The sequence below is a fragment of the Elgaria multicarinata genome, chromosome 3, assembly GCF_023053635.1.
Source record: "Elgaria multicarinata webbii isolate HBS135686 ecotype San Diego chromosome 3, rElgMul1.1.pri, whole genome shotgun sequence".
Classification (NCBI taxonomy): Eukaryota; Metazoa; Chordata; class Lepidosauria; order Squamata; family Anguidae; genus Elgaria; species Elgaria multicarinata.
This window is the reverse complement of record NC_086173.1, coordinates 28,321,390-28,338,646: the sequence shown is the minus strand read 5'-3', so window position 1 is coordinate 28,338,646 and position 17,257 is coordinate 28,321,390. Positions and strand designations below refer to the sequence as shown.

Genomic DNA, 17,257 nt, shown 5'->3' with positions numbered 1-17,257 from the left:
AAGAACTGCACTGGCTGCCTGTTAGCTATTGAGCCACATACAAGGTTATGTTGTTATCCTCCAAAGCCCTAAAAAACTTGGGACCAGCATACCTAGCAGACCGCGTTCCCTTATATGCACCCGGACAACAACTATGATCCTACTGGCCAGTCCGAAATGAATGGAATGCTGCCATGAAGAACTTTGGCCACAGTCCTTCTCTGCAGTCGCACCCACCCCCAGGAAAACCTCCCCTTGGTGGTTCGGGAGGTGGAAAACATAACATCTTTTAAATGCCTCCTGAAAACATACCTTTTCATGGGGGCTTTCCCTGGATTTTAACTTAGCTGGTTTTATATTGCCTTTTTAACATTCAGTGTTTTAAATTTATCTATACTTGTTAGATTTTATGGTTTTTAATTGTGCACTGCCCAAAGAGACTCAGCTGATGAGCAGTATAATAAATAAATAAATAAATAAATAAATAAATAAATAAATAATACAAATAAATAATTAACGTAAATAAATAAATGCAATGAACACCATAACATTTGGGGTTACCACAACTCATGGGTTTGAGAGCCATTATGATACAGTGGCTGGAATGTTGGATGGACTTGGACTGGGAAAATATGGGTTCATATCCCTCACTTAGCCATGAGGCATTGTGGGTGAATTTGTAGTTGTCACTATCTCACATGGGTGGTGATAGATTCATTCTCAGATCTGAGCCAAGACTTTGATTGCAGGCTTGCCTGTAGTGTAGAAGGTACTTATTTATTACATTTTTTCTATAGTGCTTCTTAGGCGCTACACTTTGTGTCAAATCATTATGATCCCATCATGGTAATGCTATATCCCTTTTGTGTAGCGTGACTATATGAAAAGGAGGATAGGGCTCCTGTATCTTTAACATTGCACAGAAAAGGAAATTTCAGCAGGTGTCATTTGTAGATACTCAAAACCTGGTGAAAGTCTCTCTTCATCACAACAGTTAAAACTGCAGGAACCCTGCTCTCTTTTGTATCTGGTCAAGAGGGCAGGGTTCCTGCAGCTTTACTTGTTGTGACGAAGAGGGAATTCCACTAGGTGCTGCATGCATACAAATGACACCTGCTGAAATTCCCTTTTCGACAAAACTGTAAAAGATACAGGAGCCCTGTCCTCCTTTCCATATGGTCACCCTACTTTTGTGCACCCATACCTTGTAGCACACACAATGACATTTGTTGCAGTATTTTGGATGCTGTGGAATAAAATGCAGGAAATAACACTATAAAAGTGATATATGGAATGTGTAATGTGCCCCAAAAGTTATCAGTCAATATTATCATAGAATCATAGAATAGCAGAGTTGGAAGAGGCCTACAAGGCCATCGAGTCCAACCCCCTGCTCAATGCAGGAATCCACCCTAAAGCATTCCTGACAGATGCTTGTCCAGCTGCCTCTTGAATGCCTCTAGTGTGGGAAAGCCCACAACCTCCCTAGGGAACTGATTCCATTGTCGTACTGCTCTAACAGTCAGGAGGTTTTTCCTGATGTCCAGCCGGAATCTGGCTTCCTTTAACTTGAGCCCGTTATTCCGTGTCCTGCACTCTGGGAGGATCGAAAAGAGATCCTGGCCCTCCTCTGTGTGACAACCTTTTAAGTATTTGAAGAGTGCTATCATGTCTCTCCTCAATCTTCTCTTCTCCAGGCTAAACATGCCCAGTTCTTTCAGTCTCTCTTCATAGGGCTTTGTTTCCAGACCCCTGATCATCATGGTTACCCTCCTCTGAACACGCTCCAGCTTGTCTGCATCCTTCTTCAATTGTGGAGCTCAGAAATGGAAGCAATACTCTAGATGAGGCCTAACCAGAGCACAAAAGAGAGGAACCAGTACCTCACGTGATTTAGAAGCTATACTTCTATTAATGCAGCCCAAAATAGCATTTGCCTTCCTTGCAGCCATATCGCACTGTTGGTTCATATTCAGCTTGTGATCTACAACAATTCCAAGATCCTTCTAGTTTGTAGTATTGCTGAGCCAAGTATCCCCCATTTTGTAACTGTGCCTTTGGTTTCTATTTCCTAAATGTAGAACTTGATACTTATCCCTATTAAATTTCATTCTGTTGTTTTCAGCCCAGCACTCCAGCCTATCAAGATCACTTTGAAGTTTGTTTCTGTCTTCTAGGGTATTAGCTATCCCACCCAATTTTGTGTCATCTGCAAATTTGATAAGCGTTCCCTGCACCTCCTCATCCAAATCATTAATAAAAATGTTGAAGAGCACTGGGCCCAGGACTGAGCCCTGCGGTACCCCACTCATTGCCTCTTCCCAGTTTGAGAAGGTTCCATTGATAAGTACTCTTTGAGTCCGATTCTGTAGCCAACTGTGAATCCACCTAATAGTTGTTCCATCTAGCCCCCTTTTAGCTAGTTTGTTAATCAGAATATCATGGGGCACTTTGTCTAAAGCTTTGCTGAAGTCAAGATATATGACGTCCACAGCATTCCCACAGTCCACAAGGGAGGTTACCTGATCAAAAAATGAGATCAAATTAGTCTGACAGGATTTGTTCCTGACAAATCCATGTTGGCTTCTAGTAATCACCACATTGATTTCAAGGTGTTTACAGATTGACTTCTTTATAATCTTCTCCAGAATTTTCCCAGGGATAGATGTGAGACGGACTGGTCTGTAGTTCCCAGGTTCCTCCTTTTTGCCCTTTTTGAAGATAGGGACGTTAGCCTTCCAGGGGGGTCATAGACCTGCCTTTGGGAGAAGACTGAGGCAAAGTAGGAATTGAGCACTTCAGCCTTTTCTTTGTTGTCTGTTATCAATTTGCCATCCTCATTAAGCAGTTGAACTACCATTTCTTTCCTCTGTCTTTTACTACTCACATATCTGAAGAAAGCCTTTTTATTGCTTTTAGCATCCCTCGCTAATCTCAGCTCATTCACAGCTTTAGCCTTCCTGATGCCATTTTGGCACTTTTGTGCCACCTGTCTGTACTCTTCTTTTGTAGCCTGCCCTTCCTTCCACTTCCTATACATATCCTTTTTTGTTTTCAAGTCATCTCTAATCTTTTTGTGGAGCCACATTGGTTTCCTCTGTTGTCTTCTATCTTTTCTCCTTGTTGGAATTGTTTGTAACTGTGCCTTTAAAATTTCCTTTTTTAAATACTCCCACCCATCCTGCACTCCTTTTCTCATTAGGCTCACTTGCCATGGGACCTTACTTATCATAGTTCTGAGTTTATTAAAATCAGCTTTTCTAAAATCCAGAGTACATGTATGGCTACACTCAACTTTTGTCTCCTTCATAATCAAGAATTCAAGTCTGATGTGGTTACTTTCCCCCAGAGTTCCCGTAACTGCCACTTTATCCACTAAGTCATCTCTATTGGTCAAAATTAAGTCAAGGATTGCCTATCCTCTAGTTCCTTCCTCCACTTTCTGTAGGAGAAGGTTATCACCCACACATGTCAGGAATTTCTTGGAAGGGCCGCTTTTGGCAGTATTTGTCTCCCAACAGATATCAGGGTAATTGTCCACTTCATATCAGTCCACTTCAATACTGGTATAAAACAGTAATGTTGATCTAGCCTTGTTTGCACAAATCCTGAAGTGGTTTACAACAGTGCCATAAAGCAATATAACAATCCAGTGAAAACACAAAAATGCAACATTAGAGTTCAAAACACCTTATGGCATTGGGAAAGCCAAGTACAAAGATAAATAAATACCTACAACAAGCCAGTGTTGAGGCCTGTTGTACCTCAGAGGGGAAATTATTCCTCAGAGTGTGTGCCACTGTAGAGAGGGTCCATCTCCACGGTGGTGCCAAATGGAACTCTGGGCCATAGAATGGAGAGCAAGGCCTCCCCTGGACATCATAACAACCTGGGGGGCACATTTCTCGGGGTGATCTGGTCTTAAATTGTTTAGGACTTATTTGTTAATGCTAACACCTTAAACCTGGCCAAGCAGCAGACTAGCGGCCAGTGTAAATCCTTTTGCACAGGCATAATATGTGCAAGGTAAGGCACCCTGGTCAGTATCCTAGCCACTATATTCAGCACTAGCTGCAGCTTCTAAACCATCCCTAAGGGCAGCTTGTCCTGCAAAGTGGCTTCGCAACCAGCCACTTTTCAACTTATCTACATGGGCTGTGTGCCCAGACTGGGAAGACCGCCAGGTACCAGAAAACACACCAAATGAAGAGATAACACTTAATTTGTATTTCTCATACAGTTCAAACATAAAGAAACAGAACAGTCTTTCTGTGCTTACGCCAAAGTCAATGCCAGTCCATAAAACAATCCGGTTGTCATAAAGGGACACGAAAGAGGGTCACGAAAGTCCAAAAAGCCAGTCCGAGTTCCAAAGGGCAGGAGACAGTCACAGAGTCCAAGAAGTCCGTAGTCCAACCGGTGTAGCAGAAACACAACAAGGCCAAGGTTTTAAGGTCCAGAGCTTTCTCAGGCAAACCAGATTAAGTCTGACAAGTTCCTGGCCTGCACACTGTTACTTAAATACCCAAGCCCAGAATCACAGCTGTTCCCTGTTTATCTGGCATTTAGTAGCAATACGCTTGGTCTGTGTAACGCCTCCTTCTCCGCCCTTTGTTGTTTGAACGATGGCACCGGCAAGATGTTTGTTTGCTCTTCCTCTAAGGCTGAGCTGGAGGGAGCCTCTGCTGGCTGCTGCCCAGCCATGCTGGTACTGGGTCCAGCCTATGGCTCTTCATCCCCAGACTCCTCATCGTCAGATACCTCATAGTTCCTAACACTACTCCCCTCTCCATAATCCCCTCCCACCACCCTAGCTGGGCCAGGCTTTGAAGGGTAGTTATTGTGAAAGTCCTGCACCAAGAGAGGAGCATGAACATCCCCAGCATTCTCCCAGGAGCGCTCCTCCGGGGATACCTCAGCCAATCTGTCAAATACTGCAACCGCCCCTGATGTCTCCAAGAGTCTAGGACCTGTGCAACCTCATACTCCTCCTCCCTATCCACTAAAACCGGGACTGGAGGAGCCTTTGAGCCAGCATCCAGCCTCACCCCTGCTGCCAGGACCAATAGGGAGCGATGAAACACTGGGTGAAAACAGAAAGTCCGAGGCAGCTGCAACTGGAAAGCCACCGGATTGACCTGTGCCGTCACAAAAAAAGGGCCGATGAAGCGGGCATCCAACTTCTTGCAAGGTCGATGCCGTGGAAGATTCTGCGTCGACAACCACACCCGATCAACTGCGATTGCCAGACCCTCCTGCCTTTTCTGATCTGCCCCCACCTTGTAGGCTTCCTTGGCAACCTGCAGCTGCTCCTGCACAATAGATTGCACCGCCTGTAATTCCTGCAACCACTGGTCTGCCACAGGAACAGTGGTGGAGGACACCACTGCAGGGAACCAACGAGGATGGAAACCACCGGTTGCAAAGAAAGGTGTTCGCTGTGTCGAGGCGTGCACCGAGTTATTATAGGCAAACTCCGCCAAGGGAAGCAACCCCGCCCAATTGTCCTGTTGGTAATTAGAGTAGCAGCACAGGTATTGCTCCAGTGTGCCATTCGTCCACTCTGTTTGCCCATCTATCTGCGAATGAAAGGCTGAAGACATGTGTGCCTTGATATCCAAAACCTGCATCACAGCCCTCCAAAAATGTGCCGTAAACTGTGCTCCCCGATCAGAAACAATCCCCTCAGGCAGTCCATGCAAACGAAACACATTATTTACAAATAAACGAGCAATCTCCTGAGCGGTAGGCAAACCTGGACACAGGACAAAATGCGCCATCTTAGAGAAAAGATCGACAACCACAAATATAGTGGTGTGTTCTGCAGAAAGTGGCAAGTCCATAATAAAGTCCATTGAAATCACCTGCCATGGTCCATCAGGAGTAGGCAACGGATGCAGCAAACCTGCAGGCCGCCCTCTTGTATCTTTTGCCCGGTGGCACACCAGACAGCTCTGGACGTACCGAGCCACATCCGCTTGTATCCTAGGCCACCAAAAGTCTTTAGAAAGCAGGTGCAAAGTCAGCCACATTGTCCCACACAAAAGCGTCTTGCCCCTGCAACTGGCGAATCTGCTCCCGCAACATCGGGGACACCTGAGCCACAGCAAAATGTTCAGGTCGCAGAATCGTTGAAAGAATCTCCCCCTCTGGCTGCACTGCATACTCAGGCTTGCGGGACAAGGCATCTGCCTGACGATTTTGAGCACGAGGAATGTACTTCAACTGAAAGTTGAAGCACCCAAAAAAAAAAGACCAACGCTTCTGCCACTGAGTCAGCTTCCGGGCCATCTGCAGGTGTTCCAGGTTCCAATGATCGGTACGAACTTCCACAGGATAAGCCGCCCCCTCCAACAGATGTCACCAAACCTCGAAGGCTGCCTTAACCGCCAAGAGTTCCTTCTCCCACATAGTGTAGTTCTGTTCCGGAGGAGTAAGCTGCCTGAAAAAAAAAGCACAAGGCAACCAAAAAGAGCCTGCTGTACTTGTCTGGAAAAGAACCGCAGCCATGGTGACATCAGAAGCGTCAGTCTCCACCACAAAAGGTGTATGCGGATCTGGATGCTGCAAAATTGGGGCTGCTGTAAAATGCTGCTTCAGCTGCTCAAAAGCAGACTGCGCCACTGGCGTCCACTGAAAAACAAGCTTGCCTCTCAGCAGCTGCATGATTGGTTCCGCCAGAGTTGCGAACTCTGGAATAAAGCGACGGTAGAAGTTCTCGAAACCCAGAAAGCGCTGCACCTCCTTTCGAGTCCTAGGAGGCTGCCAGGACAAAACTGCCTCAGCCTTGGAGTGATCCATTGCCACCCCCTTAGCAGAGATCCTATACCCCAAGAAGTCCACTTCTGTGAGATCAAACACACATTTGTCCAATTTTGCATATAATCTGTGCTCACGAAGTCTCTGCAAAACAGCCTTGACATGAGCATCATGCATCGCCTGATTAGGGGAATAGATCAAAAAGTCATCTAGATAAATAATCACAAAACGATCCAGGTAGTCCCTGAAAACGTCGTTGACAAAATTCTGGAACACAGCTGGGGCATTACACAACCTGAAGGACATAACAGTATATTTGTAGTGACCATATCTGGTCTGGAAAGCAGCACTTGTCCCCTTCTTTTATTCTCACCAAATTATAGGTCCCCACGAAGATCTAATTTGGTAAAAATCTTCGCATGTTGCAGACGCTCCAAAAGTTCCGGAATCAAAGGTAAGGGATAGCGGTTACGCACCGTGATGCAGTTCAAGCCTCTATAATCATTACAGAGACACAAATCTCCCATCTTCTTGCGTACAAAGAACACTAGAGTGCCTGCAGGAGACTTAGAAGGGCGAATAAATCCCTTTTGTAGGTTGGTTTCCAAAAACTCCCGCAAAACTGCCAACTCTGGTTCTGAAAGAGAATAAAGGCGCCCCGCTGGTATAGAGGCCTCTGGTAACAAGTCAATAGTACAATCATACAGTCTATGCGGTGGAATCCTATCCACCTCCTTTTTGTCAAAAACATCTGCAAAGTCTGTGTACTTAGCCGGGAGAGCTACAGCCGCAGATATTGGAGATGATGCCATGGCTGCCTGCACGTGCTCCGGCTGACAATATTCCTGTACAAAAGTACTTCCTGCTGACCCCAAGAGATATGGGGATCATGCTGAGTTAGCCAGGGCATCCCCAAGACTACTGCAAAATGCAGAACTGCTGCCACATAAAAACGTAGTTGTTCCACATGCCCTTGGATCTCCAACCTCAACACAGTAGTCTGATGAGTCATGGGACCTGACTTCAAAAGCCGCCCATCAATTGTCTCCACCTGCCTTGGCTCTGCAAGCGGCTCTAGCGAGATGTTGTGTTGACAAGCAAATACCCAATCCATAAAATTGCTGGATGCTCCAGAGTCAATCATAACTCCAACTGAACACCCCTGAGCATGCTCCCATGACAGAGTTGCTGAGACCAAGAGAGGGTCTTTTCTGGATTCTGCATGAGGCAAACCCGCCTCTGCCCCCCAAATTCCCAGGCTAGCGACCCCTCCTAAGCCTGGGGAGTCCCGTTTCCTGACATAGACCCCTTCTGTCCCTTGTCAGGGCATACTCGAGCAAAATGCCCCCCAAGCCCACAATATAAACACAAGCCTGCTGCTCTCCTTCACTGCTTTTCTGCCACAGAGAGGCGTGCTCGCACAGCTCCCAGCTGCATGGGCTCCTCTCCAGTACTGGGAGAGACCACGACCACAGGTGCTGATGATGACTCCACCACTGGCTCTGCCTTCCATCCTGTTGCTCCTCTCTGCACCAAACGATGAGCTGACAGCTGAGCATCCATCCGGGTAGCCTGTTCTATGAGCAAAGCAAGCGATGTAGGTGGTGCTGAGCGAGCCAATTCATCCAAAAACTCCTCAGCGAGGCCATAATGAAACTGGGACTGGAGCGCACTGTCATTCCAGGTCAGGTCTTGCACAAGGAGACGAAAGTGAGTAGCATATTCTGCCACAGACCCCTTTCCCTGATGCAACTCTTTAATGCAGTGCTCAGCCATCTCTGCTTTCACAGGGTCTCCCCAGACGGCCGCCATTTCCTTAAGAAAATCGTCTAAATTGCTAAGCAAAGGGCTATCCTGGTTGAGATAAGGTGTAACCCATTTGCTCGCAGACCCAGACAGCAAGGAAACAATAAAGGCTACTTTATGCCCATCTGTAGCAAAATCCTCAGGTCTGACTTTGAAATGCAGCTTGCAGGTTGCAATGAAACTGTCCAGCATTTCCCTTTCTCCTGAAAATCTCTCTGGCATTGCTGCAAAACATTTATTCCTAAGAGGAGGCAGCAGCAGAGGCTGAGAAGCAGCAGTAGTTGCCTGATTCACTTGAGCTTGGAGCGTGATTACTAATTGGGTGAGTTGGGTCACTTGGGCAACTAATTGATTCTGCTGTTCAAGAAGATTTTCCATTATTACTTTTCTTAATAACAAAAAGTGCTGATTATCGTTAGTCAGACTTAATTCTGTCCTTGAAAGCGGCTTCGCAACCAGCCACTTTTCAACTTATCTACATGGGCTGTGTGCTCAGACTGGGAAGACCACCAGGTACCAGCAAACACACCCAATGAAGAGATAACACTTAATTTGTATTTCTCACACAGTTCAAACATAAAGAAACAGAACAGTCTTTCTGTGCTTACGCCAAAGTCAAAGCCAGTCCATAAATCAATCCAGTTGTCATAAAGGGTCCGGGAGAGAGGGTCACAAAAGTCCACAAAGCCAGTCCGAGTTCCAAAGGGCAGGAGAGAGTCACAGAGTCCAAGAAGTCTGTAGTCCAACCGGTGTAGCAGAAACACAACAAGGCCAAGGTTTCAAGGTCCAGAGCTTTCTCAGGCAAACCAGATTAAGTCTGACAAGTTCCTGGCCTGTGCACTGTTACTTAAATACCCAAGCCCAGAATCACAGCGGTTCCCTGTTTATCTGGCGTTTAGTAGCAATACGCTTGGATCTGCGTAACGCCTCCTTCTCTGCTCTTTGTTGTTTGAACGATGGCACCAGTAAGATGTTTGTTTGCTCTTCCTCTAAGGTTGAGCTGGAGGGAGCCTCCACTGGCTGCTGCCCAGCCATACTGGTACTGGGTCCAGCCTGCGGCTCTTCATCCCCAGACTCCTCATCGTCAGATACCTCAAAGTTCCTAACACAACTTTGCATAGAGTGCATTACAGTAATCCCATGTCGAAGTTACCAATCTAAGGATCACAGTGGCCAGGCTAACCGTGGCCAGGAATGGGCACACTTGGTGTACCAGCCTAAGCTTGTAGTTGGCACTTCTAGCAATGGGGATCACTTGTGCATCCAATGATACCAATGGATCCAGGAGAACAGCATATCTCACAGAACAACATTGGAGGTCTGTATGTCAGCCCCCTGATAGTCATGCTTTGGGGTGCTATTTAATATATGAAGCTTCTGGGTGTGGCCATCAGGGGAATGTGGGTTGTTCTAGGGTTATCCAAGGGTTGTTTCACTCTGAAATAACTCATGACACATGGGTTCACAGAACACAACAAGATCCTGCTTTGTCTTGCATAGCCCAAATGGCATCTGGTGTGTGTCTTGGAAAACTGTGGGTGAATTAATTCATGGTGGCTTACTGTGACGTGAACCAGGTCAGTGGAGGCAGCAAAGTAAGCCTTCTTCACAGCCCTTATCTCCATGCATGTGATTATGGTCCACATTGAGTTGTATGGCACTGGGGCTCTAGCTGTCATACAGCTGGGAGCTCTGCAGAGAACCAGGAAGCAGCCCAGGCTCCACATCGACAAAGAGACACTTAGGAGCAGTTGTGCTGATGGCCCATCTCATCTTGTGATGGGAAACTAGGGCCTTGATGGGGTCATGAGCTCTAGCTGCCAGAAATGCAGATTTGCACTGAAGATCAACTTTATAAATGAACTGGTGAACAAAGGACACGTCCTTTAAATCTAAACAATGCCCCCGCCCCAAGACACAAATACCATTTTTGTAAGCTCCTTTGAGATTTGGACAAGAGAATTAAAATGCTTTTAATAGATAAATAAAGTACTTATATTGAGAACATAAAGTCTACACAAACCCATTCTTAAAGTTTTCAGGATGGCAAGGTGCCGTGCTCTGACATTAGGAAAAAAGCAGTTATAGGTGATAATGACAATAAAACTTATTATTATTGGTAAAGGCTGAACTGTGAAGAGCTTGTTCAGCCATGAAAAGAAGTCGTTTTGATTCTTTCCCACTAGAGGGCAGCAGAAGCCCGTCCATGTGTAGTTTGTACACCAATCTGAATGGAAAACACAACTTGATATGTACTCTAAGGGCACCTATCCCTACATGTTACCTTGGCAAACTGTCCAAGCTATGTTTATTTATGGCCGCATTCTGGCTGGGGAAAGATATGGGATAAAAATGTCGTGGAATTATTTGCAGGGGAGACTTTGTGGGCAGAGGTAGGGTTTTAACAGGTTGAGGAGAAAAAATATGAACATATCCTTTGCTTTTCTGGCAATGTTTTTCCATGCCCAAAGGCCAGAGTGGTTTTTTTTCTTCTTTTCTTTTTGGGTTGTTTGGTAGCTTTATTCCTGTGTTGCAGATGGTATTTTGAAATTCTGTATCCCCAAGCATCCTGGGCAGGATAGTTTGGGCATGTTGGACAGGGAGATATTTTTCTCCCTCTCTCAAAATACTAGAACCTGGGGTCATCCCATGAATCTGATTGTTGGGAGATCCAGGGGGGGATCTACACTACTGCTTTAAAGCACTTTAAATAACTTTATAACAGTTTTGACAACTGTTGGGGCCCAGGACACACTGCATATACAGTTTTCAAAATGTTTTCAAAGTGCTTTAAAGTAGGGATGTGCTCCGCTTCTAATCGGACCGGCGAATTAGAAGTGGAGCGGGGGGCTTTGCCTGCCCATAAGGCGGAGGCGAAGAGGATTGGGGGGCCAGCGGAGCGTGGCGAAGAGGATCGAGGTGAAGGCGGATCCTTCGCCACGATCCGGAGCTCGGCTGGAAAGGTAAGTGGGGTTTACCGGGCCCTGCTGATGTCGCTGTCGCCCATGCGGCGGCGGCGCCAGGGCCCGGTAACCCCCCCGCCCTCCTCACCCTTACCTGCGCCCGTCCGTGGTCCGTTGGCTTCTTCAATTGAGCCCGCGGTTCAACCAGGAAGTCTGGGCCGCTTGTGGCCCAGACTTCCTGGTTGAACCGTGGGCTCAATTGAAGAAGCCAACGGACCGCGGATGGGCGCAGGTAAGGCCCCCCTTCCCCTTGGTCCCTTACCAGGCTCTGCCGCCGTCGCCGTCGGCTTGTACCTTGGCGTGCATGTGTATCCCTGGATAAGCTATCATGGTGCCGAGTTTGAGGTTTCTAAAGTGCAAATTGACGGAGCTATTGAAAAGGGTGTGAATGGGGTGCCCGATTTTCATAAATTCCCCCAAAATCAGGGGATGATGGCTGCCTTGAGTCTTGGCGTGCGTGTGTATACATCCATGAGGTGTCATGGTGCCAAACTTGAAGTTTCTAACTTTAACAGAAAAAAAGTTGTATACTTTTTTAGCTTAATGCAAGCCTATGGAGGGGAAAAACGGAGCTCCAATCCGGATCCGGAGCTCCGCAGCGGAGCGGAGCAGACATAGGAGGAGCGTGGGCGGGGCGGAGCGGCCCGATCCGCAAATCGCGGATCTGGAAGAGAAGCGGAGCGGGGGGTCCGTGCACACCCCTACTTTAAAGCGCTTTAAAAGCAGTTGTGTAGATCCCCCCCCTGATAAAAGGAAGTACCACAGCGCATAGTTAAATTATGGAACTCACTACTGAAGAATTGAAAAACTCAATCTTAGGGGCCACTGAAATCACATCTGTCTTAAACAATTACTCCACATTGGTATCTATTTCGAAATCTGCCCTAAGCCGGAAACAACCTGCCCCGAGAAATGCCTTGAAGAAGAGCCCTCACAAGTAGTTTGACAAAGAATGACCAAAAAAAATTTGAGAGATGTATACAATCAATACAGAAAGGAAAATCAGGCTGTTCCACCTTATCAATATTATCTGACAAAAAATACTATAAGACACTGCTAGCTCAAAAGAAGAGGCAAGCAGTGCAACAAGGGTGGAAGGCTCTGACGGATTCCTCATTAAATAACAAACCCAAATTAATTTGGACACTGGTCGCTGGTGCCTTGGGTGATGCTTCAGGCTCAATTACCTGTAATATTTCAGCTGACATTTGGGAGAGCCATTTCTCCAAAAAATTTATGGAATCTAGGGAGCAGTCAATTGAAAAGCTTTCTTCTCTGGAATTAAATTACCTACCTAAATGGGACCCGGTTTCTCCATTTGAAATAAAGACTTTAATTAAATGTCCAGAATGGCTGGACACTGTTGTGATACCAATATTTAAAAAAGGTGACAGGGAGGATCCATCCAATTATAGGCCTATTTGTTTACTGTCAGTTGTGGGGAAGCTGTATGCCAGTTACTTAAATACGAGGCTCACTACATGGACAGAAGAGGAAAATATCCTGGGGGAAGAACAAGCCGGTTTTAGGAAGGGCAGATCAACTCTTGACCATTGTTTAGTTCTAAACCATCTGGCAGAAAAATATATGAATTCTTATGGAAATGGTCTGTTTGTTGCTTTTATAGATCTTAAATCTGCCTTTGATACAATATCAAGAGAAAGACTATGGACTAAGTTACAACATTCTAGCTTAGACAAAAGATTGTTGCACCTTATTAAATGTTTATATCAACGCACCACGTTCCGAGTAAGGTGTGGTTTGGAGGGTAACCTGACAAAACCTATTTTAGCCAACAAGAGGGTCCACCAGGGTTGCATATTAGCCCCTACATTGTTCAACCTTTATCTAAATGATTTGATGGGGAACTGCTTAGCATCTGACTTTCATACACCAAAACTGGCAGAGACCAAAATCCCTTTATTGTTGTATGCAGATGCTGCTGTTTTAATGGCATTGTCCAAAATAGGCCTTAAACGCTTACTTCGAGTTTTTATGACTTACTGTAAGGATAATCTACTCACAGTTAACTTCAGTAAAACAAAAATTATGGTATTTTCCAGGCTTAGAACAACAAACAAGTGGTTAATAGAGGGACAGCACATAGAGAAGTTAAGAAGTATAGATATCTGGGTATTGTGTTTTCCTCCACACTTTCCTGGGCTACCCATATGCAGTCTGCAGTTCAAGCTGCCCAGAATATCAGTAAGGCAGTTCTTCAGTATTTTTATATCAAGGGGGGACAATTTATTCCTGCTGCCCTACAAGTATTGAAGGCTAAAATTCTGGTCCAGTTGTTGTACGCTATCCCAATATGGATCCAGGGATTTAATACAACTGCCGAGAGTGTTCTGTCAAACTTCTTGCACTCACTTTTTGGAATGCCGAGGTGTGTGCCATCTGCCGGATTGTGCCTGGAGGCTGGCCTAGCATCTGTAGAAGGCAGGGCTTGGTCCCTTGCCTTTCGATACTGGCTAAAGGTTGTATCTGCCAACTCATCCCAAAGCTATCTTTATCTTTTGCAAAGGGATGTTTTTACCAGTTCATGGTTTAAAGGTTTTACTGTCAAATTGCACATATTAGGTCTATCAATGGATTTTCTACATACACAAAATTACTCTGTGGCAAAATCCATAGGAGAACAACGGATTAAGGATATAGATTTTCAATATGCTATGACAAAGGCACATAGATCCTGCTCTCTGATACACTCTGGTCTAATTTTTGAATTTCCCAGTTATGCTAGATATCTGGACTATTTGACCATCCCCAAGTACCGACATGCTCTTACAAGGGCTAGATTTAACTGCCTTATTTCTGCAATCTTGGAAGGGCATTATCAGGGCATCCCATATGAGGACCGCTTGTGTCCCTGTGGTGACAAAGCAGTTGAAACGCTAGACCATGTGTTTTTTTAATGTAGCTTCCACAGGGAGGAGAGAAATAGATTTCTTGGCGCTCTTATGAGAAAATGCCCTGGAAGGACACCCAAACAGTATTTGGAATATTTTCTGGCAGGTACAAACAAGTTAACAACAGAGTTAGTGGCTAAGTTCCTCCTCGCCATACAAAGGTCTCGCAATTCGACTTCATCTTAATTGTAACTTCCATCCCATCCTGCTGTTGCTTATCTTTTGTACCAGGTGTTCTAACTATGCCTATATATTTTAAATATGTGTATGTTTTAAATAACTCTTTTAGCCTGTTCGTATAATGAACAAATGACTGTGATTTTTAAATTAATGATTGTGGGTATTGTTTCTATTGGGTCTGTGACCACATAATAAAAACGTATGTATGTATGAACTCACTACCACAAGATGTAATGATGGCCACCAATCTGGATGGCTTCAAAAGGGGGTTGGATAAACTCCTGGAGGCAAAGGCGATCCATGGCTACTAGCCTTGATGGTTGTGTGCTATCTCCAGTATTCGAGGCAATAAGCCTGTGTGCACCAGTTGCTGGGGAACATGGGTGGGAGGGTGCTGTCCTGTTTGTTCATCCCTAGCCGATGGCTGGTTGGCCGCTGTGTGAACAGAGTGCTGGACTAAATGGACCCTTGGTTTGATCCAGCAGGGCTCTGCTTATGTTCTTATGTTCGGATGACACAGCAGCCAACCCTGCCCTTATAGTTCATTCCACGGATGAGTATTTGCGTGTTGCTCTGGGGCATCATGCTAATAACTCATCCGTGGAGTGGGCTATAAGGGCAGGGTTGGCTATACCTCTCTCCCCTCCCTCCCTCTGCCCTCCCTACCGAATGGTGGCGCTGGTTCCCCCTTACCATATTGGGGTGCTGCCATTCCATGGGAAGGGGTGGAGGGGAGGGAAAGAGAAGCTCCCCTGCCTCCTTGTTGCTGCATTGATGCCTGCGCAATGTGTTTCTCTGTGGCTGCCACAGCCAGAACCGAAGGGGCTGGTCTCCTCCTTGCCAGTTCGGGCTGTGGTGGCTGCGGAGGGACACATGCCACGGGTGCCGCTGCAGCAACAAGGAGAGGTGGTAGAAAAGTGTTGAAGGCACTTTTTTATCCCTCCACAGCCATCGGTTTGGGCTGTGGCAGCCATGGAGGGATACATGCTGCGTTGCCTGCTCCTTGCACATTTGTTTTGATGCTGAGGCTGGAGAGAGCTGTCAGCTCTCTCCGGCCTTGGCCTCAAAACAAATGGGGCAGGATGCCACGTGGAGGGACACCATCTCTGGGGATGATATGCCTCTGCAACGCTGATGCTGACCATTTTCCCCATGCTCAGCTGCGAAATGAATGGGGAAGCATATGCTGTGGAGGCAGATCATCCCCAGACCGGGGAGGATCTCCCTCCTCAGAATGTGCACACCCATTCGTTTTGGGGCTGAGGGTGGGGAGAACTGATGCTGACAGCTCTGTAGGCAGGTGAAATCATGCACAGAGCTTGACAGATGGCACACGAATCAACGCTTGTGCAGATAAACAACCCTGCACTGCTTTGATTATTGGAGTTGGTTATTTCATTGAAAGAACCAACCGTGGGGTGGTTTTTGCCCCACAGATGACACAATTGTCAACGGTGGATTATTTAGCCTACTGTGGACTGTTTAATCAACCATTGACTATTGTGTCATCCAAATCCAGTCTCTCTCTGAGGATGCTGGCATATGCAGATAAGGGTAGATAGAGCAGCTCAAGATATTTTGCTGTCTGATGATGATGCCTCATCCCATTCCATGTACAAAAGCCAAGTGTACTGCGAGATGTGTCTTCAACACTGACCATAGGCGTGCGCAGCACATTTCATTAGGTTGTTCGGCCAGGGATTTTTTTTAAGGTAAACATTGATTGAATATACAGTAATAAAGGACTTTTTTTCATTCATCAAACAAACGAAATAAACGAAAACTGAAGTAAACTGTATTTTTTTAATTAACAAATAATCTGTACTGCACTGTTGTAATTAGTTGATTGGGGCTGAAGTAGAGGAGCACTAATTTTACTGTACTTATTGTCTTTAAATATGGTTAAATACCCCACAGTTACCTTGCTATTCTATTTCTACAATTCTTTTTCTCCTGTCTTTTTTCCATCCTCTCTTCATTTTCAGGCTGCATCCTATGCACATTTACTTCAGAGTAAGTTTGATTGACCTCAGTGGGGCTTACTTCTGAGTAGACGTACATAGGATTGTGCTGCAGCTCTCTTTTAAAGTGACACAAGATACACACATCCCATGTTTACCAAAAGAACGGCTTGAAAAAAGGGGGGTTGGACACCCTAAAATAAGCAAGGGCAGATAGGAATTGTTTTAGCAAGCATTCTGAAAAAGGTGCTGCTGAATGAACCCTCCTTGGCCAGGAGGTCCTGGGGGGCATTGCAGTTCTCCCCCTTCCCCCTTTCTTTTCTCTTGCTGGAGTCCAGACTGGGGTGGGCGGTGGGGCAGCAATGAGGAGAGAAGGCACGTAAACATACAGCTTCTCTCTCTCTCTCTCCCAAACGTTACAGTACCTGCAGGGCTGATGACGAGAGGAGGGCAGCAGCTCCGAAGGGGGGAGGGTCCCAATCCGCGGCTCCGGGCAATCTTACTCCTTACAGAAACAGTCCCCTCCTCAGCTCCACCACGTGCTGCTTCCTGGCCCCAGCGTGGCTGCTGCTCCCACCTTGTCCAGCAACTGTCGCGAGAGGTCAGGCAGAGCAGCTGGGAGCAGAGAGCAGCTGAGTAAGTGAGTGAGTGAGTGAAAGAGCGAGAGAGCAGGGTGGGGAGAGGCAGCAGCTGCACC

At 46.2% G+C, this 17,257-nt stretch overlaps 2 protein-coding genes across 2 annotated transcripts in view; both read right to left on the bottom strand.

Moving 5' to 3' along the window:
* LOC134394364 (retinol dehydrogenase 7-like) overlaps positions 1–17,046 on the bottom strand; it is a 260,477-nt gene extending 243,431 nt beyond the window's left edge. Inside the window, exon 1 of the mRNA XM_063119756.1 lies at positions 16,986–17,046. The gene's annotated coding sequence lies outside the window, so the exon portion shown is untranslated. The remainder of the gene's footprint in view (positions 1–16,985) is intronic.
* The window catches only part of LOC134394365 (retinol dehydrogenase 16-like), a 118,376-nt gene extending 101,328 nt beyond the window's left edge, over positions 1–17,048 (bottom strand). Inside the window, exon 1 of the mRNA XM_063119758.1 lies at positions 16,986–17,048. The gene's annotated coding sequence lies outside the window, so the exon portion shown is untranslated. The remainder of the gene's footprint in view (positions 1–16,985) is intronic.
* Between the last annotated feature and the right edge of the window lie 209 nt (positions 17,049–17,257).